The sequence below is a fragment of the Anabrus simplex genome, chromosome 2, assembly GCF_040414725.1.
Source record: "Anabrus simplex isolate iqAnaSimp1 chromosome 2, ASM4041472v1, whole genome shotgun sequence".
NCBI lineage: Eukaryota > Metazoa > Arthropoda > Insecta > Orthoptera > Tettigoniidae > Anabrus > Anabrus simplex.
Genome location: NC_090266.1, coordinates 481,422,696 through 481,448,858, shown reverse-complemented (window position 1 = coordinate 481,448,858; position 26,163 = coordinate 481,422,696). Strand labels below are relative to the sequence as shown.

Below are 26,163 nucleotides of genomic sequence, written 5' to 3'. Positions count from 1 at the left end.
TTGTAACAAAATTAAATTGTGAAATTCAAAGCTCATAAATGTTTTGACAAAGAACTTTTGGACAAATAAATCAAACAAGTGTTTATTCTCTGACCGTGGCAACTAATATCTCGTTGCACAGCAGTTTGCCTGTATCACAGCCTCACATGTCTCAGACATGGGAACTATGAGGAACCTAATTTTGTCTTTAGAGAATTTTGCACATTCATATTTCAAATTGTTAAAGAATTACACATTATATGGCTGTGCTCCTGTCCTTACACGAGTATCCAGCTCAGACATGTGTTCTATAGGATTTAAATCCAGACTTTGACTTGGATAAATCAAAACTTTTATCTTCTTCTTTTTTCACATAATCTGTTACACCTTTACATCAATGTTTGGGATCATTATCATGTTGATGATGATGATGATGATGCTTGTTGTTCTATGGGGCCTAACATCGAAGGTCATCGGCCCCATTATCATGTTGAAAACACCTTTGTCGGGATATATTGTTTTCAATAATATGGTAGCATATTCTTGTCCAAACTATACCCTTAGTTAGGACCCTTTGTTATACCATCGACACGCACTGATGGACCTACGCCGTTCGCGAAGAAGCATCCGCTGACCATGACGTTCCTATCTCTCTGTTTTACAGTAGGAACCTGGCATCGTGGATGGTACCTTTTATTCCTAGGATGACGAACATATTGAATAGAATCAGATGACATCATATTATACTTGCTTTCGTCGCTCCATAGTACCCTAGACCACTCCTGCTGTGTCCAGTTATGGTTCTCTTTTGCAAAGGCAAGCCTCTTCTTTCTGTTGCGAGCACATGCATGGTTTTTTGCAAAGGCAGTGAGCTAACAAATTCTGATCTTTTAACTTACGTTTTACAGTAGGTACATGGACAGCTACTCCATAATTCTGTCTCAGATCAGCAGTGATTCGTGGAGCTGTCTTCTAGGGTCTGGTACTGATTGCCTTCTAATTAGCCTATCTATTCTCTCGGTTGCTTTCCGAGGTCGACCTTGTCGTGGTTTATTGTGAACATCACGTTGTACTGTGTACAGTTTTTCCCAAACAGATACCAGTTGTCGTGATGAGTTAAACGTACGAGCAACCTCTGCCTGAGATCTCCCCTCCTTTAAGGCACATATTATTGCCCCCTTAAACTCTATGGAGTAGGCCTACTGTTTACGCTTAGGAGGTGGCAATGGACTAGTTAATGATTTTAAATTACTCTGGAGTGCACAGATATTCACAATTAAGAATGAAATATCCAATAGCGCTGATAACGGAGCGGTTGTTCACGGAGCAGAGGCTCTGGGTGCTTTCAATCGGTGCCTCCGGAGAACCTCCGACTGAATGACTAGCGCGTAGTTTGAGCTTAGTACGGGGAAAATGGACGCGCATTTTCACAAGAAATTTATAACTTATCGCTATTACTGCGCGAAACTACGCCTCTCCGTTAAGTTAATACATACTTGAATTATTTGGAAACTGAACATAACTTACCATTCGCTGTAAAACTGGTGACCTTGATCACATTATTCTTGTTCTGTAGCCTATTTTAATGTACGATTTTATAGTGTATGGGTACTGCAATCTGAATATCAACATAGGGCAATTCACTTGTATCAGTGTCCTTATAATGACAAGTCTTGCATGCGCGCAAGCACCTTCATTGTGTTTTATCATCATTTTGTAACTATAAACCCTTCTGTAAGGTGTAAGGGGCACAAGTAAATTATAACAAATCCGCATTACTGGTATTATGTTCAAATGAAAATCGACAAATATTTGCCAGCTCCCGAATTCCAATTGTAAATCACTGCAAGATATTGGTTATTACCTTCAGTAAGGATATTTCAGAGACGATAGAGGCTAATTGGACATCTGCTCTAAACACCCTACGGTTACAGCTAAAGGAGGAACTGTCAAGGCGACTAAACATTTTCCAAAAATTTTGGCATATAAATGTCTTTGCGCTATCGAAGCTCTGGTACCTTGCCCAAATTCTTCCAGCCTCACATGTCATTTGCCAACGTGTTGAAATGGCCATTGGATTTTATCTATGGAATTGCTACAGATACAGAATAAGGAGAGACCAACGTCATCAGACTGAACAGGACGGGGGCTTGCGCATAATTGCAGTCGAAAAGAAATGCACAGCACTCTTTCTGTCACATATCATTAAAGCACTGTACTCAAGAGGAGGTGTATTTGACAGTGCAATGCTCAACTTGTGTGTAACAACAAACCTGAAACAAAAAGATCCATTTCGAAGCTGCTTCCGAAACGCTCTCTCCATTCTACAACAACTTCCACAAACAGAAATTACAGCTGGAAAGTTGGATAAAGCTAAGAATATATACAACTTTCGACTGAAGCAATATAAATTTATTCCAATAGTACAACAGAAATACCCACATCGCCGCTGGAAACAGATCTGGAAAAATATTTGAAACAAATGGGTCCCAACTGAATGGAGGGTATCGCTCTACATATACACAAATGAAATCATTCCGACGAGTGAGAAACTGAAAAGCCATGGACAAGTATCTGATGACGATGACAAATGCCTGGTATGTCATCAGACGGACAGTCTCGTGCATCGAGTTACGACATGCGGCAATGCGGCACTAGTTTGGAGATGGACACTCAACGCTATCTACAGGATATCAGGGACAACAACAACCAGTGACAGTGAGGGAGATACTGAATCTGGAACTAAATCACGGACAGAACGAAAGCGGAAACGCTTGCATACGGATAACAGCTGGAGCCATTCACTACAATATCAAGGCGTACACTCAGCATACAAGTGTGACATTACCTGGATTTCTGGACCATCTCAGGAAAGAACGCTGGAAGATGGTCATACAGAAGTGTCTTCACGAAGCTTTTGGAACACATCTTTTTAAATTAAGAAGTGCGTTCCTGTTATGTGCTGTGTGTAACATCTGCCAATTTTATGTTAATATGAAGTGTTTTGTGTTAGTCTTTTGCTATTTGTTTTACGTCGCACCGACACAGATAGGTCTTGTGGCGACGATGGGACAGGAAAGGCTTAGGAATGGGAAGGAAGCGGCCATGGCCTTAATTAAGGTACAGACCCAGCATTTGCCTGGTGTGAAAATGGGAAACCATGCAAAACCATCTTCAGGGCTGCCAACAGTGGGATCTATCTCCCGGATGCGCAGCGATCTCACAGCTGCGCGCTCCTAACCGCACGGCCAACTCGCCAGGTTTTGTGTTAGTATAACTGTGTACTGTTAAACGATTTGGACAACGAAGATGACAGGAATACTTTCGCTGCTCCTATTGTGAAAATTACAGTAGATTCTGCTGGCATATAAATAAAAATTTAAACTAATTTGAAATAAACGATAGGAAAGAGATTGACCGTCCGTTCACCTCTATAATAAGGTCAATAATGCACTGAAGTATGTCATTCGTATCGCCAGAAATCCCGCACATTTGCCTACGCGCGACGATGGTGCTGGTCAGATTGTCAACAATGACAATGGCAGCGGATGTAAGTTACCGCCAAGTAGCGGTCTTGGATCTTGCTGTGGGGTCCAGAACATCTATAATAATAATAATAATAATAATAATAATAATAATAATAATAATAATAATAATAATAATAATAATAATAATAATAATAATAATAATAATAATGTTGTGGACCGTCGTCAAATGTGCGGACCGCGCTGGAAACGGGTCCTGGACTGCTAATGACTAAGAATGCAGTCCGGCCGCGGGTTTAGTACCACCAAGGCATCCAAGACGACACCACGCCGGATCTCCTGAAGGATTTGATCCATATTTAAAATGCTTATAGGAAAGGATGGCAAAGATTTAGGGACCCAACTGACCGAGTAGAATATCTGGACCTAGCCCGGGAAGTACGAAACCGATTGCTGGAAAGAAAGATTGAAAAATGGGAGGAAACTTGCCGTAATCTATTAGAAAACGAGACAGATCTCGAATTTTGGTGGATTCTCGCAGAAAACGAGTCAGATCGCGAATTTTGGCATTCAACAATAAGCATTCAATTACAAATTTCAGTATAATACCGTAGCGAAGCACGGGTATATTGCTAGTATGTAATATAATGACCCGTATATGACCACATTATAAATGAATATGTATTATTTTTTAAGAAATTAATTGTAACTTAGAATGCAATGAGCCCTTTGTATATATTGTATTGTAAAATATTGTAATAGGGCATTGTTAACATTAATGAACCTCTTATCTAAACAACACCATTATAAACTGTGTACTATAAATTGTAAATAACTAAAGGAATAAATATATGAGAGGTAAAAATTCCCTCCTCTCCCTCCTCTACAAAGTCAATCCGCACCACCCTTCAAACTACTCCCACAACCCACCAAACCCGCCAAATCTCCTGGGCAGGGAGAAGGCGTCACCTTTTGAGTGGCCCGCCCCTCCCCCCATCGAGTAGGGGAATGAAAACCTCTGAATTGGAAATGGCTTCCACAGTATGCACTAGCCATGCGTCTTGGTAGGTGTGCTATTTACCAACTAATGAGCCCAATTTAGCAAACTGGGGCGAAACGCTGGCAACCAGGAATGAGTTAGCTGGAAAATGTATAATTTCCAATAACAGACCAACCAATTGGTATTATAAATTTATTCATTCGGGATCAACATCTATATCATCCTGCTTGCTATCTTTAGCAATACAATTTAACTACTAGCATTCAAGATATTTATCACTTACCTCGATGTTATTAAGGTAATCTTACGCAGATAAGATACAAGGAAACACTTCTCAAGGCTTCAGGTCTAGTTCAATGTTTAATATGAATGATAATGATCTAGGTTCATGGAGATTAACCCACAAATATCGGCAGTCAAATCTGAACTTAGATCAAGAAGAGATGATCTTAGATAAGCGTTTATACAACGGAAAATCGAAGTTCAACTTGACTGGCAGCCATTTTTCCTCGTTAAACTCAGATAAAATGTTTTATACTTTTTTTTTGTTGCTATCTAGTAGATGGGAGTGCCGTGGCACACTTCGGCCACTCTACTCATCGGTGACGGCGACGTTGGAACAGAAGCATGGCGTAGCGCTAGCGGGGAAAAAATCTATCTGTCTATGGCGGAGCAAGTCCGCCATGTCAGAGCTGAAAACCCCTCATCACTGAGCTGTTAACACATCAAGTAAGCTAGTGCTAGGAGGCAAGGCCGGGAGAGGTGGTATACATTGAGTATTTAGCAAGAATAAGAAGGCATGTTGAAGAGGAGAAAGGGCAGGCGATGTCTTGGCAGGGGGGGGGGGGTTACATGGTTGACAACTATTTGCAGTCAGGAGTGCTTGGCGGGGGCGTTGTTATCTGGTGAGGATGTAACAGGCTAAGCAGGAGCTGTAAAATAGGGGACATGTCTTGGTTGGTCTGGAAGGGAGCAGAGGGGTAGTTGAGATGTGGTGCAGGATGAATTTTTGGGGACAGGTGTCTGGCGTGCCTGTAGTGGGCCCTGATGGCTTTCTTGATGAAAGGGCACCCAGGAAACGAGGCAGCGTGATGTCCCTCGCAGTTGGCGCACCTAGCCTGGTCTCGAGGCACCTTACAATCGGAGTGGCGGTGGGGGCCGCCGCACCTATTGCATCTGGTAGAATTCTTGCACGACGCCGAGGTGTGGTGCAGTTGTAGGCAGTTGTAACATTGGACGATCAGGGAGGAGCGGTTACTGGGTGAGGGTTGAGGTGGGAGGGTGGCTGGTTTAGGGCGCAAGGACTTGGGTGAACCGGGCCTAATGTTTTCGTCGAGGCCGGTGTGAGATATTGCTCGCCGCGAGCTAATAGCATGTCGTCTGCTCCTCTGCAACTCCTGAACTATTTCACCCCGCACGCTGCTTGACATTTTGGGATCTTCCCCTGAGCTTTGTGCAGAACTTGGCTTATCGTTCTTCACTTCTTCTGAAATCGAAATTACCCACAAAACCTCTCTCAACCGTATGTTGTTACTGGCACGTCATGTGAGAGGCTTACGACATCGTGTTCAAAGGCTCCGAGAACTTAGTGTGTGTGTGAAGTCGTATCTTATAACTTGTGGTGTCTGTAACTGTAAGTGAATGCAGCGACGATCTAAAAGTGTTCGTGGTATGCAGAATAGGTACCATCCCAGCATACTTCTGGAAGACGGGAAGATAGCCCAAAGTGGGATTATCATCCTCTTCTCTTCTCTTCTCTTCTCTTCTCTTCTCTTCTCTTCTCTTCTCTTCTCTTCTCTTCTCTTCTCTTCTCTTCTCTTCTCTTTTTACGACAGACGGAGTCCTTCAATCTAGTTTTAAATTTATGGCAAAGGTGGGAGTTCGAGCGAAGAGAACAAATGATTGAAGGCGCAGAACGACCAACGAATGGATACCACCGGAAATCATGAGACCGACTAAAGGTGGCTGCCTGACCACATAAGGAAGGGAGGCTTATCTCTCATACTTCAGAATACGTAGAAAGAACCTTACCGCGGTCTGACTGGATTAAATGACATCCATCGAATACAACGGAGGCCAAGACGTAAGATATAGGTGGCACATCTGTACCGACTGGCGCCATATCGAGGAGCAGCTCAGAATATGAATGATCGGGACGATTATCTCTCGCTATTTTTTTCTATTTGCTTTACGTCGCACCGACACAGATAGGTCTTATGGCGACGATGGGATAGAAAAGGCCTAGGAAGTGGAAGGAAGCGGCCGTGGCCTTAATTAAGGTACAGCTCCGGCATTTGCGGGGGGCCCATATTATATGTCAGCCCTATCGTAACTCCCTTCGGTACTTCCTGGAAGGGGCTGGTGAGTCAACTGGTAGCCCCCAGCAAGATGGCGTGGTCGGCCACTCCCTATATTGCTTCTCTTCGTCTGGTTTTATCCTGAAACTTCTGGAACACGAAACAGGAATATTCTGTCTCTATCCGAGCCCTGAATTTTCCAGTAACCCGTCACGAGATATAGATACGAGGCCGCCGCGAACGAGGGATTATTATAGTGTTGGAGGTTCTCGTGTGTGTTAGGTGTTCCACCAGCCAGTGTTGGCGTTCAGTAATCGTACTGGGGTGACAGCAGTATTGGCAGTACTGAGTGTACTACCGTGGACTGAGATCCGTGGTGAATTCAACGCGAGGAACACCTGTCATGAGTATAATTGGAGCAGTGTTAATGGGCGTTGTTGTGAGAAGCGTTGTCCTGCTGTTTATCACTGTTGAGCTCTTGCTGTTTGGTTGTCAGTGTTAAGTAGTTCACTGTTTTTGACTGTGTGAACTACTGGACTTTCTATGGAGTCAAACCAAGGAAAAGTCATCATGTGTTGTGGGAGTCACCATCCCTGTTCTTATCTGTCCACCTGTAGCTAGTATCCGGGGTGACTGGACTTGCGAGCAAAATTGAAAGTAAGGCAAGCTTGCCAATAAGAATATAGCCGCCTCAGTTTATACCAACGAGCCGGACTTCCTACTGTGTGAAGAGGACAAGGACTTGCAAACAGGCAGCAATTAGTGAGTGTAGTCATTCGTGGTTGAATAGAACTCTGTGTGTATGTGTGTGTGTGTGTGTGCATTCATTGGGTCATCCTGAAATAAATTAGAGCGATAAAACGGACGGTATTGTATTCGTAACAATACATACAGGGTGTACCAATATGTTAGCCAAACTTTCAGAACACATTCCGCACACCCAGAAGAATATACGTATGTTACATGGACATGGCCCCGGAAACGCTTTGTCTCCATGTTAGAACTCATTTTCTACAACACTACATAGTACATTAATCGTAGTAAACGCACAGGAACAGAACATACCAGCATTTCACATGAAATTCTTTCTTAAATGAAATGTTCAAAATGCCCTACGTTAGCATTAAAGATGCATCAACCTGCATTGAATTCCGGAGGCGCTGATGCTTCCTGGAGTGTTGCGTATGGTCTCTTGGTTACGTCCAGCTAAGTTGTTCGTTTCACAGCCAGTGTATTGTGTTCCATTTGACTGAAGGTAATATTGACATGTGGCTCACATCATTGCTTGTGCTGACATGCGATTCCCTTCACTGTCTTATTATACGCAGCATCAACTGTTTAGTGACTTGGAAAGCACGTAGTTTCCGGCACATTGCAATGGAAGTGTACACAAAAGCGGAGCACGCAGTAGCCCATTTAATATATGGATTAGCGAACGGTAATGGTCGTGCCGCTGAACGTTTGTATTGGGAGAGATTTCCATAACGAAGGTGCCCCGAAAGGAAGCCGTTTGAAGCAATTGATCTTCATCTTAGAGACCATGGGACGTTTAAACCTGCTACTCACGACGGGGGGAGGCTTAGAAGGACGAGGGCACTGCAACTGGAGGAGGCAATTCCGCATGCAGTTGATGACGACCCTAGTGTCAGCTGCAACAACCACATTACTAACTGGAGAATGTTACATGAGAACCTGCTGTATCAATACAATTTACAGCGTGTGCGGACGCTATCAGCAGCTGATTTTCCTGCATGGGTACATTTCTGCGAATGGTTTATTCAACAATATGTCAACCCTGATTTGCTCTGCAAGGATGAGGCGACGTTTGTCAATTTTCGCAATCAGCACATATGGACTGACGTGAATCCTCACGCAATTCCTGAAGGACTTCATCAACAAAGATGGTCTGTCAATGTTTGTGGCGGCAGTGTAGCAGGCACTTTGTTAGAGCCTCATGTTCTTCCACCCAGGCTCAACGGACAAACTTACCATGCTTTCTTAGATGAGAATACTCTACCTGTTCTACTGAAAGATGTGTCTTTACAAGTGCGACGAAACATTTACTGGATGCACGGTGGAGGTCCTCCTCATTTCAATGTTAATGTCACTCGGCTTCTAAATAACAGATTCCGTGACAGATGGAAACCCACTAGACTTTTATTTGTTGCATCCGGGAGATAGTAGGTTCGAATCCCACTATCGGCAGCCCTGAAGATGGTTTTCCGTGGTTTCCCATTTTCACACCAGGCAAATGCTGGGGCTGTACCTTAATTAAGGCCACGGCCGCTTCCTTCCAACTCCTAGGCCTTTCCTATCCCATCGTCGCCATAAGACCTATCTGTGTCGGTGTGACGTAAAAGCCCCTAGCAAAAAAAAAGACTTTTATTTGTGGAGGCATTTGAAAGCTCTTGTATATCGATGCAGAGATTCTTCGTGCGTGTATTGTGGAAGGCTGTGAAACCATACCTTATACTCCAGGGATACATCAGTACGTCCAGAATTCAATGCGTCGGCGGGCTGATGCATATATCAATGATAACAGAGGGCATTCTGAGCATTTCATATAAGCAAGTGTTCCATGCGGTATGCCGATACGTTCTCTTCCCGTCTGTTTCCCATGATTGATGTACTATGTAAAATGAGTTCTAACATGGAAATAAAGCGTTTCCGGACCCATGTCCATATAACATATATTCTTCTTTTATGTGCTCTACATGTGTCCTGAAAGTTTGGCCCTGCCTTATTGTTCCATCACATACATACATACGTACATACATACATACATACATACATACATACATACATACATACATAAATACATACATACATACATACTGTACATACATACATAATTATTCATGACAAACTGGTATGCATTTCAACGTTCAATCAGCAACACTATGAATAAAATAGATGCCTCTAAAACACTCTAATTGGAGCTAGCTGTGTGGCCTCTTCTACTTCGACGCGTTTTACCTTTAAATAATTAAAAAAATGCGTCTAACCCTTTCCTTCTTTCTTTCTTTCTTTCTTTCTTTCTTTCTTTGTTTCTTTCTTTCTCTCTTTCATTCACTCTTATAAAATACTGTAAGTCGCAACTGCAAATTCGCTAATGGCTTTACGTCGCACCAACACAGATAGGTCTTATGGCGACGATGGGATAGCAAAGGCCTAGGGGTTGGAAGGAAGCGGCCGTGGCCTTAATTAAGGTACAGCCCCGGCATTTGACTGGTGTGAAAATGGGAAACCACGGAAAACCATCTTCAGGGCTGCCGATAGTGGGATTCGAATCCACTATCTCCCGGATGCAAGCTCACAGCCGCGTGCTCCTAACCGCACGGCCAGCTCACCCGGTAACTGCAAATTCACAGCATTGTCATTATTGCTGATACTGAAAAATTAATGGTTAATGATTGCAGGCTACTGTATTCCAGTCCGACAAATTTTGTCACATTACCCAGAAATCGGTAGAAGTGAGAAGTTCCATCATTTAAAACAGCACAACAGCTACGTTAGACAAGCACCCCTTCAAATGCTACGCTTACAGAAACATTTCGGTACCTACTAAAGCATATTGCTGATATTTAAGGAGCTTACTGGGAAATTGGATTGAAACCTGCTAAGTACATAAGCGGCTAAATGAAGAATGCGTTTCTTGGCGAGCGCCTTGGCCTCTAAAATGGAGATACCGCCATGCTCTACATTTATAATACCATTATTTCTTGAGATACCGCAGTATACTTGATAGCTTTAAAGGATCATAACTGAACTGTGATGAACATTAAAGTAGGCAAGCAGGCTTGTGGTTTTACGAGACTGCTGGTATTATGATCATAATCATGGGACCTCCTGTCTTACGTGGAATCCGAACTACAGGGACATAGCTTTTTTTTTTTTCAAAAACTCGTGCGCATTGGCTGGAATTCCAAGTGCGGCTGTCTTATTGAGAAGTCACTGACAGTGCCGCTCGGCTACTAATGTATACAATATATGTACAGTATAAAGCAAAGTCATCACCGTACATGCCATGAAGGCTCTTGGAGGAGTGAAAGGTACACTTGGTGGGGTAGAGATGTTAGTACCGAGCTCGATAGCTGCAGTCGCTTAAGTGCGGTCAGTATCCAGTATTCGGGAGATAGTAAGTTCGAACCCCACTGTCGGCAGCCCTGAAAATGGTTTTCCGTGGTTTCCCATTTTCACACCAGGCAAATGCTGGGGCTGTACCTTAATTAAGGCCACGGCCGCTTCCTTCCCACTCCTAGCCCTTCCCTGTCCCATCGTCGCCATAAGACCTATCTGTGTCGGTGCGACGTAAAGCAACTAGCAAAAAAAAAAAAAAAAAAAAATGATGTTAGCTCAACGCCCAGTCGCCTTTGCCCCCATAACTCATTTTTGGCGCAGGCTGAGTGAATCTTGGGACCATGTACACCTCCGGGATCGGAAATCTCGTTTTTATATTTTTCGACTTCCTGACGGAGAATCGAACCCATGACCTTCCGAGTAAGCCGATCACGTTTTTACCATGTTGGCCAGGCAGCCCCTAATATATATAATGTATCACTATATAAAATAAATAAAATTGAGTTTTTTAAGCTACTTACTTAACGGCGCACTAACAGATCGAAGGTTTTCGGCGACGGAAGGATAGGAAAGGGCTAGGATTGATAAGGTAGCGACCGTGATCTTAATTAAGTTACAGCCCTAATATTTGCTGGTGTGAAAATGGAAAACGACGGAAAGCCATCTTCAGGGCTGCCGACGGTCGGATTCGAACCCACTGTCCTCCGAATGCAAGGTCCCAGCTTCGCGACCCTAATCGCACGGTCACCTGGCTCGGTTGTTGCATTTCTTAGTACAAGTCATGTTATAGGCCGATTGTCGTTAGAATTGTAGTTTACTTTCTTTCTTATTTCGTTTATCCTGCAGGGTTGGTTTTTCCGTCGCACTCAGCTCTACAGCCTCAAGTGCAGTGCTCTGGAGCGTGAAGTGTTTGGACAGGGATACAACTGGGTAGGAGGACCAGTACCTAACCCAGGCAGCCTCACTTGCTATGCTGAACAGGGGCCATGTGCGGGGATGGAAAGACTGGAAGGGATAGACAAGGAAGAGGGAACGAAGCGGTCGTGGCCTTAAGTTAGGTACCGTCCCGGCATTTGCCTGAAGTGGGAAACCACGGAAAAACATTTCGAGGATGGCTGAGATGGAAATCCCATCCCCTCTATTCAGTTGACCTCCCGAGGCTGAGTGGACACCATTCCAGCCCCCGTACCACATTTCAAATTTCGTGGCAGAGCCGGGAATCGAACCGAACCTCTGGAGATGGCAGCTAATCAACACTCACCACTACACTACAGAGGCGGACTAATTGCAGTTTTATGGACCGAAAACATTATTTCTTTTCACATTTTGAGAGGCAGACGTAAGTGCTGAACGTACTTTCAACAAGGTAACGTGCATTGGTGTTACTTGCTTTTGTTTAAGCCTTCTTTATAAAAAGAACACTAAAATATGTAAACATTCAGCAAGTCTATAAACGTAAAATAAGAGTTTTGTCTGTATATTGCTCAGAATTAAAAAAAATTGTATTTCTGTATCGGTCATGTGCACAGTAACAAGGAAATTCACATTTTACTTTTCCGTAATTTCTGTCGTCTGTATGTATGTATGTATGTATGTATGTATGTATGTATGTATGTATGTATGTATGTATGTATGTATGTATGTATGTATGTATGTACACCCATCACGAGAAAACGGCTGGAGATGATTTAATAAAAATCGGTATGTAAAGTCGGGGGATGCGCCACTACAATCTAAGCTATAAATTATTTTATTCACGTTGAGTGAAATGGTCGTTTAGGGGAAGGCCTAACATTTCATTCTCAAATATTTATGTTATAATTGGTCCTATCGATAAATACTACAAAGTAAAGTTATATAGAATTAAATTTCCGATCACTTATGTCTTATACATTTTTACCGTACCGACTATGATAACATAGATATTCATGAATTTGTATTTTTGTTGCCAAGTCCATATCAACGTCCAGTCACGAGAAAATGGGTAAAGGGAAGGCGCCTAAAATATAATTTTAAAATCCCTATGTTATTGGTCCTATCGAAAAGTAGTAAATAACATAAGTTACAAAGACTACAATTTCCGATCATTTATGTTTTATTCAGTTTTTCCGTGCCTACTACGATAAGAGTGGTACTTCTAAGTCGGATGAAAACTGAATGTGAAAGTCTACAGTATCGAAAGCTCGTGGAATTGATCAACAATAACGTTACATTGACCATTGTTTGTTGTGATGTTCTTTGTCTCTTATGCTGGCACTCAACTCCGATAGATGGGATTACTGCTGCGTAGCGAGTATAACAGCCTGACTGGCGAGAAATAGCTGGGGAGTTAGAAAACGTTCTTCTTTAGCATGCCATTCCTCTGGTTCATACATTTTCTGATACTGCTAGTACGTAACACATCGTAGTATTCCAGCTATTCCATTCCAACTCTGACGCACTGTTTTGAATGAGCAGTGTGCTCACTTAAGGCACTCGCTTACAGGGGACACCTTTGACCTCGAACGCTCGGAACAGCACGAAACCATGTTTAGAATAACAAGCAATCATAAACAAAACAGTGGTGTGCTTCATTTCCATGCAAAACTCCGCACTTGTCTGCTAGCGCCACTAGGCGGTGGCATAGTGCTCCTGTTGCTTGAGTGGTATAGCTGCAGTACGTATTCGCCTCTTGGAGTGTTGGCAAGCGAGTTACTGTGTAAACTGTGTACAGTGCAGTAATATCATGAAGAGAATTAATCCTACGCATGTGGTCCAAATATCAGGGACCAAGTTGCGACGTGCTGAATATGGAAATGACATCGGGGCCGAGGATTTGGAGTTCGCGGATATATTATATAACATAATAATTCAGAAATATAATGGCGATGACACAGAAATACACGACGTTACGCTGGATAGATATACGGATTTTCAAGGACATGAAGAACCTGAATCTGAAAGTGGCTCTTCAAGCAGTACACGACATTCATCTCTAGAGCAAAAGGAACAGCCAAGTCAAAGTGAGTACGAACTCTCTCCACCCCAAAAAGACGAGGTCCAGTGTATTAAAAGATATTGAGGACAGCATACTAGAGAACATTTATGAAGACTATCAATCGTGGCTTCAATTCCTATAACAAACTAATGAAGCGCTATAAGTGCATCAAAAGTAAATCAAATCGCACATTAATTCTAAATTATGTGGCTAGGAAACGGGATCAGATGCTCGTTTCAAGGAAACAGACTGTTGCAATTACAAACTATAAAAGAGTATGGAATAACGCAATTTGATGGTGCAAGGAGGTATGGATCTACAGTTCACTATTGGCATTTGCAGATGTGGGCACTAAGAGGGGATAAAATGGTTGGCTTGGTCAATTTCAAAGCTTCCATTTCCTTTATCGACCACCTCAAGGCTGAATATGACATTTCATCTAGGCATATTACTACATTTGTCACACGAAGGACATAGAAAACGATAATATTATACGTCACAAGGCACAACAGTTTGTGGAAGAAGTTAACATGTTTATAACAGAGGAGGGTGTGGAGAAAGGTAATGTTTGGAACAGTGACCAGAGTCATTTCCAGTATGAAATGTCTTCAGCATCAACACTGTCCTACAGAGGAGAGGAAACTACAGGTAGTATGTTGCAGTCTGTACATAGCTCTATCCACAGCTACAAAATTGATGTCGCTTTATCAATGGCAAGCAGACTAGCAAACATGTTGTACATCTCTTTTCAAGAGACACAGGGCACTTTCGATCTAAATAATTTAAAGAAACTTGCAACAACCTGTCCATGAAACATTCATGTGGAGGCAAGCAAAAGTGGAAAAATGACTAAAGAACACATGAAACGTTTTCTAACTTCAGTCCTTGGCGAACATGCAACAAATGAAAAGAGCCTACTGTTGTGTGATTCCTGGGCAGGTCATACAGATCGTACCCTCCTAGATGCAAGTTTTCCAAACAAAGATGTTACGCTGAAGATATTGCCACCGAAAACAACAAAATATTGCCAACCCCTTGATGTTTACTTCTTTCGGCAATATAAACTCTATATCAGAAGGATTACTGATTTTGTAAGACTACAAGGTGCCAAACCACAAGTGAAGGTACACGATCGTTATTTCATCGTGAAACTTCACTCTGTGATTTACAATATATTTCCTGCACCTACGTATAAGCCTATGTTGCAATATGCTTGGCGAAAGCCAGGTTATGACATTGTTCTCTCTCACTTTGTTTTAACCACTTCATCGAAATCCCGCATCTGCACTTTGAGGACTAATATAAGCACTTTCAGGTGTGTGGTACTGCTGTATATATGTGTTTTGCGCTATTATAAGTACTTTAAGCAGAGAGTTTTTGGCGCTGCTGATTGAAAATGTAATGATACACTGACGCCATTAAATTACACATAATTTCCTTCCTATGGTATTGATACCTTGTTACTTTGTTTCTCTCTATTAAAATGTTACTTGAGGTAGAATGAAACGTTTTGCATGGAAATGACGCACACCACTGTTTTGTTTATGACTGCTTGTTATTCTAAACATGGCTGCGTGCGGTTTCGAGCGTTCTAGGTCAAAGATGTCCCTTGTTAGTAGTAGTAGTAGTAGTAGTAGTAGTAGTAGTAGTAGTAGTATGACCTGGTCTAGAATTACAATTTAGGCCTATTCCAAATTATAGCACTACAATTCACTAAATAACTCAAAATTCAACCCTGAAAAGAGCCGTTTTTAAGGAAAGATTATTCCTCTTCACTTTTATTAAATTCTACATTAATGTTATTCCAAGTTAGCAGTGGAGAGGGGGTTTCTCCTCTGGCTCGGAGAAAAAATTTGCCTGCAAGACAGATAGATTTTTCCGCCGCCAGTGTAGTCAATTGAGATTTTCCGACTCATCGGGTACTCCTAGGAAACAGCTGGGACTCTCCACTATTCACCCCCCCCCCCCCCACCGCCGAAAAAAGACGAAGAGTGTTCATGGATCATGGCTGTCTGCGGCTTAGCCATTCCAGCTCTGGAACTTTGGACTGTTAGATCGGCAGCGTAATTCTGTTCGTTAACCCGAGCTAAGAACCTATTGTATGCATGCAAGAGGGCAGTCGGGACAACATGGGGTCTAAAGCCGGCAATGGTAATGTGGTTATACACAATGATCATTAGACCACTGATGACCTACGCAGCAATCATTTGGGGATGAAAGGAAGTCAAGGAAAATTTAGCAGCAAACTAAATAGTCTTCAGAGAATGGCATGTAGGCCTATAGCCGTAACTGGGGCAATGAAGACTACGCCGACAGAAGCCTTGAATACCCTACTAGATCTCCATCCATTAAGTAACTTTATAGAGGGACAGGCTAGAATGAGCTCATATCGATTGGAGCACAATGGATGCTGGAAAGCTCAAACGCCCAATTTTGGACACTGTAAAACTAACAGAGTAATAACAGGGGAAGTTTTACACATGCCAGCTGATCATATGATTCCAAAGTGTTTCTTTGAGAAACCATTTGAGATCCAGATAACAAAAAAGGAAGACTGGGATATAAATAGATGGAAAACTGGTATGGAAGATATTGTGTGGTGGGCAGATGGCTCAAGGACTGAGAAGGGAACAGGAGGAGAGATAAACGGGGAAAGACCTAAGAGATCAATCCAAATGAGCCTAGGCAGACACACTACAGTTTTCCAAGCTCTAGTGATAGCCATCATTACATGCCTTGAGGAAAACCTGAAAATGAACTATAGAGACAAGAACATTTTCATATTTACAGATAGCCAAGCAGCCACTAAGGCATTTGAAGCTGTCCGGGTTACATCCAAAACTGTTTGGTACTTACATACACTTCTTCTGAAGCTCTCAGAATACAATGTTGTTAAAATAATATGGGTAACTGGGCATGCAGGCATAGAAGGTAATGAAAAAGCAGATAAACTGGCAATAAAAAGGGTCAGAAACACCTTTTGTGGGCCCAGAACCAGTATGTGGGATCTCTTATAGACAAGCCCGACTTTACGTAGGTAAATGGGTACAAATGAAACAAATGGAAAACTGGAAAAATGCTCCAGGATGCAGGCTTGCGAAAGAAATAATAAAGAACCCAAACAAGAAGCATACTAAGGAGCTGCTGGAACTCAGTAGAGAAAATATAAGATGGGTAGTAGGACTGCTGACTGGACACTGGCATCTTAAAAACCACCTACACAGAATTGGAGTAAGAAGAGGCAAGGTATGTAGGAAATGTAATGATGCAGAAGAATCAGCTGAACAAGTACTCTTTGAATGTGAGGCGCTGGGAAGAATCAGAATCTCTACACTGGGATTACCTGGTGAAGAGAGAAGAAACATCCGAGAAGATCCAATAAGGAGGACCTGCAACTTTGTGAAGGGAGCAGGTATAACTAGGTGGGGATGAAGGAAAACATATGGTAGCAAAAGATCTTCGAGGTCGACGCTAAAAGGAACTTTTTAAAGAGACCTCGTGAATAAAGGAAGAAGAGAGAAGAGTACTGTTCGTTAAAAGTGAGGAAAAGTGTGGTTATTCATTTCATCGAGTATTACATAAGAAAGCATTGCTTTTAATCGCGCCATTCCTACTGACGACATTGAAATGACCTTTGTTCATTTCAGTTGGGAAAACCACTAAGATAGTATTTCTGAGGATGTAAACAGGCAGGTGGAGAGTGAGTGTCTGCCATTATAATGGAAACTCCCCAACCTGATTGTGACTGATGGTAGGCAAGCGGGCCTCCCATTACAATGAAAATTCCCTAACCCAGTCTTCATATGGGGAAAGACGTTTGGTGACTTTCCCGTCGCGTTTGTAGGGTAACGTTAAGAGCTATGCAATTTAATACAATCTTGCTCACAAGGTAGGTGTACACTACCTAACCTAGAATTCTGTATACAATGTAGAATTACGTAGCGAAGCACGGGTTCATCAGCTAATGGAATAATAACATTCATCAGTGGTGTCTTATGTTTTTTCAACAAATACAAAATGTTCCTATCGGAATCACAATCACTACCTCCACGGCCCTTAACAAGAAATCAAGTTAGTATTGAAAACATAACACGCTAGTAAAATATTAAACCAAGATGTCATATAGCTCACTTGAACATTAGAAAATGGAGTACCGAGCTCGATAGCTGCAGTCGCTTAAGTGCGGCCAGTATCCAGTATTCGGGAGATAGTGGGTTCGAACCCCACTGTCGGCAGCCCTGAAGATGGTTTCCCGTGGTTTCCCATTTTCACACCAGGAAAATGCTAGGGCTGTACCTTAATTAAGGCCACGGCCGCTTCCTTCCCACTCCCACCCCTTTCCTGTCCCATCGTCGCCATAAGATATATCTGTGTCGGTGCGACGTAAAGCCAATAGAAAATGGAGCGATGGTGTGTGAGCAGAGTCATAACTAATCATAAGTAAAGCGGTATGTTTAAAAAAATCTTGACTGATCTCCATTAATACTCATATTTTGAATACAGTACATTATTCAAGAAAATTCAGATAATGCTCGTTGTTACAGAGCCTTCGGCCAGGTAAGGCACTGGAATACTAATTCTGAAAGTGTCCTGAAATTGAAATTAAAATATGACTGACCAAAACTTAGCATACACTGTATTTTGTAATCGCGAAAGCTCGTAAATACAGTCGCTATTCGTGCGGATTATATGAAAGGAAATGCGTATTTATTGCTACATGCACGATACTCACAAGACATGATCCTTGAGTACCTACCAGACCCACGAGACGTAAGTTAGAACAACTGATGGAGTTATGGAGTTTGAGAGCGACTACATAAACGGGCTGCGAGAAGGTAGATAAGCACCTAATTTAGGCCTGTAAACTGTCTGTCAGTTAGGTCATTCGGATATCACAGTCCGATCGTACTGAGAACTAATGGAAATTATAGACATGTAAGTAAACTATACATGGTGGTCTAGCACCGGGCGACCATGTCAGACAGTAGGAGCGGGGACTGCCATTTCCTTTTCCTCATTCCAGAGATGGCAGTTTCAGTACGGCATCTTGTCTTTACTAGAAGAATTACTAGACACCTACCACAGACTTTTTCGACAAAATAAATAATCGTATGGCCTCAGCTACCGTGTGGAACATTACAATTTGACGCCATCTGGCTGTCCGCTCGTCAATTTCGACGTTCCGTTTTACTCTAGGTCTGCTAAATGGCAGACCGTGTAAACCGAAACTCTCTTGGGCGTCTATGGCTGAGATTTAATTCATTTTGCCGTGTAAACACCAAATGTGTCACCAGAGATTTTTTACGTGCCAACATCGTACGACATGGAGTGTCGAATGGACTTTCTTCCGTCCTTCAATAATCCGACTACTTCTGCCGGGTTTGAACCCGCTATCTTGGATCCGGAGGCCGACACTCTACTACTGATCCACACAGGCAGCTACTTTTTCGATATCTACTATCTTTGCGCTTTCTGCCGTTTACACCTCATCGTGGTTTCCTGTGTTCGTAGTGGAGTCAGCAGAGACCAAAGTGGAATGCCTCGGACTAGCGACGTATTGTCCTTAGTGAATTACAATTTACCTGGAAACAGAAGACCACTCTGCAGAAGTTCAGAGTACCACAACAGATAATTGCTATAATTTCTCCCTCTCTACAATATCTATGATGATCACTGAACGTACAGCGATACGCTGAAGGAATCTTACAGCCCCGTTTGCTACCTTTTCTAGCAGAGTTGCCACCAGCTAATTTTCAGACAGACAGGGTATTGTTCACCCGGGTACAGCTCAGATTTCTAAGAAGAGTTTATGTTAGGTTTCGACACTTCATTATCTGCTTGGTCAGATGATTTATCGGCCATCCAACATTCATTGAACCAGAGGACATGCTAGCTTTCTATACTGAGAAATGTTCATGATTTGGAGCATAATTTGCAACAACAGTAGGCAAGTCTGCAGCAGGAATACACAGGTATTTGATCCATGCGCGATCATACTAATGCATATTGTGGCCAGACGAGGTATTGATGATGATGATGTTTGTTGTTTAAAGGGACCTAACATCCAGGTCATTGGCCCCTAACGGTACGAAATGTAATGACAATTAAAAAGTACAAAATCATCCACTGGCCAGAATAAAAAATGTGATGAAGAATGAATGGACGAATATTAATTTAAAACAGTCAGTGGATCCGACCCAGAAACTATCAGAAACAATAGTATTACTGACCAAGGGACTGCTTCTAAAGCACAATCCTGAATTGAGGATGGTTGTTGTCTAAAGAAGTCCAAAATCCAGGTTAACGGCCCCTCATAATGATACTTATCGCTAGTAAAGTAGAACCATGGCATTTGTTAATAATTCTAATTAATTTCGTGTGGCTATTTCTAGCCGAGTGCAGCCCTTGTAAGGCAGACCCTCCGATGAATGTGGGCGGCATCTGTGAAGATCCACAAAGGCACAAGTAATCGCCTGCAATGTTCACTTAGAAGCGTTCAAGTAGCACTAAACTTTCCATGGGGAGGAGGAAAATGATGTTGGTGAAATTATGCTTGAGGGAGTGGAAAGGATGGTAAATAAACTCCATTGTCATAAGACACCAGGAATAGATGAAATTAGACCTGAAATGGTGAAGTATAGTGGGAAGGCAGGGATGAAATGGCTTCATAGAGTAGTAAAATTAGCGTGGAGTGTTGGTAAGGTACCTTCAGATTGGACAAAAGCAGTAATTGCACCTATTTATAAGCAAGGGAACAGGAAGGATTGCAACAACTATCGAGGTATCCCATTGATTAGTATACCAGGCAAAGTATTCACTGACATCTTGGAAGGGAGGGTGCGATCAGTCGTTGAGAGGAAGTTGGATGAAAACCAGTGTGGTTTCAGACCACAGAGAGGCTGTCAGGATCAGATTTTCAGTATGGGCCAGGTAATTGAAAAATGCTACGAGAGGAATAGGCAGTTGTGTTTATGTTTCGTAGATCTAGAGAAAGCATATGACAGGGTACCGAGGGAAAAGATGTCTACTATACTGGGGGACTATGGAATTAAAGGAAGATTATTAGAATCAATCAAAGGCATTTATGTTGACAATTGGGCTTCAGTGAGAATTGATGGTAGAATGAGTTCGTGGTTCAGGGTACTTACAGGGGTTAGACAAGGCTGTAATCTTTCACCTTTGCTGTTCGTAGTTTACATGGATCATCTGCTGAAAGGTATAAAATGGCAAGGAGGGATTCAGTTAGGTGGAAATGTAGTAAGCAGTTTGGCCTATGCTGACGACTTGGTCTTAATGGCAGACTGTGCCGAAAGCCTGCAGTCTAATATCTTGGAACTTGAAAATAGGTGCAATGAGTATGGTATGAAAATTAGCCTCTCGAAGGCTAACTTGATGTCAGTAGGTAAGAAATTCAACAGAATTGAATGTCAGATTGGTGATACAGAGCTAGAACAGGTCGATAATTTCAAGTATTTAGGTTGTGTGTTCTCCCAGGGTGGTAAAATAGTGAGATTGAATCAAGTTGTAGTAAAGCTAATGCAGTGAGTTCGCATTTGCGATCAGCAGTATTCTGTAAGAAGGAAGTCAGCTCCCAGACGAAACTATCTTTACATCGGTCTATTTTCAGACCAACTTTGCTTTACGGGAGCGAAAGCTGGGTGGACTCAGGATATCTTATTCATAAGTTAGAAGTAACAGACATGAAAGTAGCAAGAATGATTGCTTGTACAAACAGGTGGGAACAATGGTAGGAGGGTCCTCGGAATGAGGAGATAAAGGCTAATTTAGGAATTAACTCGATGGATGAAGCTGTACGCATAAACCGGCTTCGGTGGTGGGGTCATGTGAGGCGAATGGAGGAGGATAGGTTACCTAGGAGAATAATGGACTCTGCTATGGAGGGTAAAAGAAGTAGAGGGAGACCAAGACGACGATGGTTAGACTCGGTTACAAATGATTTAAGGATAAGAGATATAGAACTACATGAGGCCACAACACTAGTTGCAAATCGAGGATTGTGGCGACGTTTAGTAAATTCTCAGAGGCTTGCAGACTGAACGCTGAAAGGCATAACAGTCTATACTGATAATATATGTATGTATGTATGTATGTATGTATGTATGTATGTATGTATGTATGATAAATCCACTTGGGGTGCTGGGGTACTGACCTCATCAGTATTCGTCATCCATTTTATTACCCAAATGTCCTTCAAATTTAACACTGGCTTGCGTTTGTTCTTCCTTCTTTCCTGAGCCGGTTTCCCTGCTGGAAACCAACTCTTCTTCCTTTGCTGCTTGTTTGGTGTGAAGATGTCTCGAATTCATCACCGAATCATCGTGGCTTCCTTTGAGCACCACTGTGTTCAGCAAACCACACTGCCGTGGCACGGTCCTCCTGCGTAGCTGATACATAAGAACGTTGCTCCCTTCCCCGCAGTTCATTACCAGTCCAGTCCTTACTCCACGAATCGCTTACTACCACAAGTCTGTTTCTGTTAATCCCGAATTACGAGCTCTTCCTATCTAAATCCGTATTCTTGACATTTTCAAGTTCTTCGCACTGTCCAAATTTTTCGGGCCTTCAAGACTGGCACCATATATAATTTAAATGGCCTTCTTCCCAGATGTTTCCATAACCTAAAGCCATTAGTAATGTCACTCTCGTTCAATTCAACTTTAAGTTTCTCCCTGATTAAGGAAGTTACTTTGTCCAACGTAACATTAAAATTCTCTTTATCTGAATCGACCATTATATTTCATCTCCTATCTTCCTTCTCTCACGTATGTTCCTTTAACTCAAGCTTCCTTACCTTTTCTTTTAAATCCAGGATTTTATCCTTCATTTCATGCAACTCAAGCTTATTCTGCAATAAGCTCTCCTTGATGTCACTGAGTTCTGTTTTTAAGCAAGTTTTCATCTCCTTGAATTCCTTATTTTGGTCCATTAATACTTAACTAGTCTTATTCACCTGACATACATCTTTCATAACTCTTAAGCATCTCAGTATCCTCTCAACATAGTCCAGGGACCAGGTTTTGCTAGTTGCTTTACGTCGCACCGATACAGATAGGTCTTATGGCGACGATGGGACAGGAAAGGGCTAGGAGTGGGAAGGAAACGGCCGTGGCCTTAATTAAGGTACAGCCGCAGCATTTGCCTGGCGTGGAAATGGGCAACCACGGAAAACCATTTTCAGGGCTGCCGACAGTGGGGTTCGAACCTACTATCTCCCGAATACTGGATACTGGCCGCACTTAAGCGACTGCAGCTATCGAGCTCGGTGGGGACCAGGTTTAATTGAATACCACCGATCAACAATAACACCATCACCACAACGGATTTTAACACTATTTGCATAATATTATAGTGATTGTTGACCGTTGATATGAATTTCACATTCAACCTGCACTGCCACCTGCCTGTAGCGCACCGATAATGCTCAACTGAAACTACCATGATTGGTTGACGTACTCGCCTTCGTACTCTTGTCACTCACTCAGCACTTTCACCTCGCTTGCTGAACTGCAACTGAATTGTCCGTCAGACGTGATTATTGCAGTACAATACTGTGATACAGTAGCAGCGACTGGGAATTAAAAGTGCGGGGGGAAAATAATATACAGACAACAAACAGTACCCGGGTTTGTGTGTGTGTGTGTGTGTGTGTTGTATACATCAAAACTGAAAGAGAAAAGCTACAAAATGGTAAGTTTTTTATGCTCTCTGGGCGAATTTCGACAGAGAGGTAAAGGTTGAAAGCTGACCAATTTATGTCCGGTAACAATAGGTTCTGAGATTTTGATTCAACACTATACACTAAAACTTTCACCAAAGAAACAATATTACACATTTAAAAAAATTAAAAACAAGTACGGTGTGATTATACAATTGAAATCATTTAGTATTTGACTACACACTAAGAAACTAACAGACATTCAAAAGACTGCCAGACTGACGAATATCCAAGACCTCGGCAAAAAAAAGAAACCCTGCTACCCTTCCTCACAGCACATGCAAAGTCTCCGCCACTTGCTAGGGAGCTATAGAAATCGATTAGCAAGGACGAACGGTGCGTATTTCTGCTAATAATTTTGTTAATAATTAAAGGAAACGAAGGAAAGAATTAGCTGATAAGACAACAGGCTTGTACAAATTGCTTTTTTAATAATTCCTAGTTTCAGCCGGCTCAAATAGAATAAAAATGTAATATTTTCTGCAGAAGCTGGGGGGGGGGTGGACAGCACACCCCTCACCCCCACCTAATTGCCGCTACTGCTGTGATACGTAGGTATATCATTTTCTGCGAAAGGAAGCAATTTACTGATAATGCTGTCGTGTCATAAATTAACAAGAACCGGGCGAGTTGGCCGTGCGGTTAGGGACGCGCAGCTGTGAGCTTGCATCCGGGAGATAGTGGGTTCGAACCCCACTGTCGGCAGCCCTGAAATTGGTTTTCCGTGTTTTCCCATTTTCACACCAGGCAAATGTTGGGGCTGTACCTTAATTGAGGCCACGGCCGCTTCCTTCCCACTCCTAGCCCTTTCCTATCCCATCGTCGCCATAAGACCTCTCTGTGTCGTTGCGACGTAAAGCAACTAGCAAAAGGAAAAATATTAACAAGAATTCCTTTTCCCCGAATGTTTACTAAAGCACATCTATAGTTTTGGAAGATATGATTCCAGCTGCATCCAAAGAGACTGTTTAGAACTGCACATGGTCTGCAATACGCAATATTTTTAACATCACTATCATAAGTAACACACCCTGTTTCCATCCTTCACAGGAAGTGACTTGTTACATTGCGATGTGTTGCCTAATGGGAAATCATCATACTCGCCTGGACTTCGAATTCACGAAAATTTGTCACTGATGATGCAACGAAAAATATTTTAATATTTCCTAGTGTGCACGCCTCTAAGAACGTATCAGTGATGATATTTTTCTAACCAATCCCAATAAATAAAAATCCAATCCAAGTTGAGAGGGCCAAGAACCCTAACTTCGCCACCTACAAAGGTATAATAAATTAATAAATGAAAAAAAAAATTAATGCAAAACTGAAGAAGCATCAGGACAATATTAAGTGTTATGGAGTAACAATGCCCTGTCATAAGCCCCTTTCTAAGGTAATTTTCACCGGGCGAGTTGGCCGTGCGCGTAGAGGCGCGCGGCTGTGAGCTTGCATCCGGGAGATAGTAGGTTCGAATCCCACTATCGGCAGACCTGAAAATGGTTTTCCGTGGTTTCCCATTTTCACACCAGGCACACCTTAATTAAGGCCACGGCCGCTTCCTTCCAACTCCTAGGCCTTTCCTATCCCATCGTCGCCATAAGAGCTATTTGTGTCGGCGCGACGTAAAGCCCCTAGCAAAAAAAAGTAATTTTCAGAGGGTAACATTTCAAAAAATTCATCGAAGTGTATTAGAGGAAACTACTTCTATTTCCGTCATTTCCCATTTTGACACCAAGAAAATGCTGGGGCTGTACCTTAATTACGGCCACAACCACTACCTTCCAAATCCGAGCCCTTTCCCATCCTTGCGTTGCCGAAAAACCTTCGGTGTGTCAGTCACAAGAGAAACACTTCTCTAGCTGGAAAGAAAGAAGTAAATCCGAGTCCTGGTGCAGCGCTTTTCAGGTTCACTCCTACGGCGGTGAGCTGCATGTACCTTTGTCAACACGTACCAGCACTCATGACAATCTTAAATTTCTGGCAGTACTGGAAATCGAACCTGGACCTCCGAGGACAGAAGATAACAGCCCTAACCATCATGCAACGGAAGTGTACTTTCTAAAGATGAAAGACGAGACACTAAACTATCATTTTCGTAAGGTCGGGTAAAGGGAATGTTAATTCCTATGGGACGTAGTTTGAATTTCATGTTGATAATTAATCACCACATATTCATTCAATCATTAATTGAAAATAAGGAATATCGTCAGTATCACCAGGAAGTGAAATTCCGTTCTGTGGCTTTCACCAACATAGAAGCAACCACGGTGCCTGAAATGAACTAAACACGCTTATGCTGCTCATCTACACTGCCGTTACCCCTACACAATGTAACAAGAAGTGGTAGAGACAAGGATCAATTATTGATTTGGCTGTCTATTCAGTTCATCAGTATTGTCTGATATTGTAACCATGGCGATTTGTGGGTGAGTGTGGTGTATCCGACATGAAATAAAGTATTATTCTAGCATCGCCAATAAATTAGAGTAGAAATCGTTATAACAGCTACCAAAAAAGTAAATTCGTGTCCTGGTGCAGTTTTTTTCAGGTACACTCGTACGGCGGTAAGGTGCACGTATCTTTGTCAACACGTACCAGCACTCCTAAAA

At 42.4% G+C, this 26,163-nt stretch overlaps 1 protein-coding gene across 2 annotated transcripts in view; it reads right to left on the bottom strand.

The window, feature by feature from the left end:
* The window catches only part of LOC136862894 (protein SSUH2 homolog), a 744,003-nt gene that overhangs the window by 181,213 nt on the left and 536,627 nt on the right, over nt 1–26,163 (bottom strand). The window lies entirely within an intron of this gene.